This window comes from Suncus etruscus, chromosome 7, assembly GCF_024139225.1.
Source record: "Suncus etruscus isolate mSunEtr1 chromosome 7, mSunEtr1.pri.cur, whole genome shotgun sequence".
Lineage (NCBI taxonomy): Eukaryota > Metazoa > Chordata > Mammalia > Eulipotyphla > Soricidae > Suncus > Suncus etruscus.
This window is the reverse complement of record NC_064854.1, coordinates 15288909-15291073: the sequence shown is the minus strand read 5'-3', so window position 1 is coordinate 15291073 and position 2165 is coordinate 15288909.

Sequence of the window (2165 nt, the reverse complement as noted above, 5' to 3'; positions counted from 1 at the left end):
GTTCATCCACCAACGGGCTGTTTGTTCTCTTGCACCTGTCTCCCCAATCAAGCAGCAGTGAGCAGAGAAGTCCCTAATGCAGCTTCAAGGAGACAGACTGAGTCAGCATGGACACAAGTTGATTCAGAGGTCAGGATTGGTGAGCATTGAGTGAGAAGCATTCAAACAGCAGGTAAATGTGGTTGACATACGAACCATATCACCAGCACCTCAGAGCATGTCTGTCCCAAGATCCTGACACTCACATACACAGAATAAATCCCCATAAACCAGAAACAACAGAATTATACAATGCCTTCATACCCCAATAATTTAAACTAAAAATAAACTACAGAAAGAAGCTGGAAAATCCTCATATGCTCAGAGATTCAACAGAACTCCTCTAAATAATACATAGATCAAATAAATTTTTTAAAAAATTTAATACAATGATTTTGTTTGTTTGGTTTGGTTTTTGGTGGTCACACTCTGGTGGTGCTCAGGGGTTACTTCTGGCTTTGTGCTCAGAAGTTGCTCCTGGCAGGCACAGGGGACCATATGGGATGCCAGGAATTCGAACCACCATCTCTTAGAATCAGTTGCATGCAAGCAAATGCCCAACCACCATGCTATCTCTCCAGCCCCTAATACAATGTTTCAAAATTAAAATATAACCTTCCAAACATGTGGGCTTCAGAAAAGAGCAGTGCATGGGGGTAAAATGATAGTATTGAACGCACATATTAAAAAATCAAGAATGCTAAAAAACTAGCATAACCCTTCTGCCTTAGGAAAATAAGAAAGAGAAAAGAATGTTAAATTTAAAATAAATAGAGAAAAACCGTAAACCATCCAAGCACACATGAGTGGAACTGACAAGTATGGTGTCTATCAAGAAAATCAATGAGACCCACAGCTCCTTGGGAAAATACCGATAAAGTAGACAACTGAAATGAGGGAAGACACAGATGTTAATGTATGTCAGAGAAAACATCACTGTAACTCTGGGGACATGAGAGATGATCACCAAAGTAAGGACCCTGGGCTCATACACTATACAGTCAGCTGTGCTGGGTTGATTCTATACAAAGGCGTTGTCCCACCACTCACCAGGAATAAAAACGATATGGGAGCAGACCATGCACAGCTAATAACTGGCATCACTCATTGGTATCATTCCACGCAGAAAAAGCCGCACATCCAGATTAAGTTTGCTGGTGACATATCCCAAACACAGGGAAGAATTCAGATTAATTCTTTATCTGACGTCCCATAAGATAGGACTAGAGAGAATATATGAGGCCATAATTTCCTGATATCAAAAGAGATCACAAAAAGGAGAGCTATAGACTACTACTTTCCCAAAAATAGGTGCCAACAGCCTCAACAAATATTAGCAAATCAAATTCAATTACTATTTAACCTGGCCACGACAAAGGGAGATTAACCCAGACCTGCGAATCTAGTTCAACACTGCGATTTCAATTAATGTCATCTAATATATCTACAGACTAAATTCATAAAGCATGATTATATAGATACAAAAAAATGAGAAAACACAAAACCACTCGTGAGTTTTTCTTTACAGGCAGAACCATGGAGACAGCAGAAAGGTTCCCAAGGCCTAAGGGAGAAGGAGGGGTGAATAAGAGGGCAAGTAGGATAGAAAGTTCAGGGCTCTGTGAGGTGCCCATAATGACCCTAATCTAAGAGATCACAGAAGCCCCATGTTTACATGTCCCTGAAGGCATAGTCCTGGTAACAGACACTGCTCTGATGTGGGGTTCAGTGGTCAAGCTGCTGTGTCAGATGAGGATGTGGAAACTCAAGAACTTTGTTTTGTGTTCTAATGTGTTGGAAACTTAAAATTCCTTAAACAAGAGGTGTGTTCATTGGGGGGAAGAAAGTGTGTGTGACTTCCTTTGAGAAAGCAGACATGTCCTCAGTTGCTTAGTGGAAATAGATTGGCCTGTTGGGGAGTAGTTGCATGCTTGGTGACAGCTGTGTTTTTCAGAAACTGAAGCGTGTTTGACAAGTAGCTGGCTTTGATTTTCTCCTATTTCTCAACCATTGCTTCTGTCTTAGAAGACCCAGTTTATGGGACTTTGGCCTCCATCATCCACAGAGTGTGTTATGCTATTATGTAAGGACCCTGAGCCCAAATCTAGACACAATCTGTTGTTTTA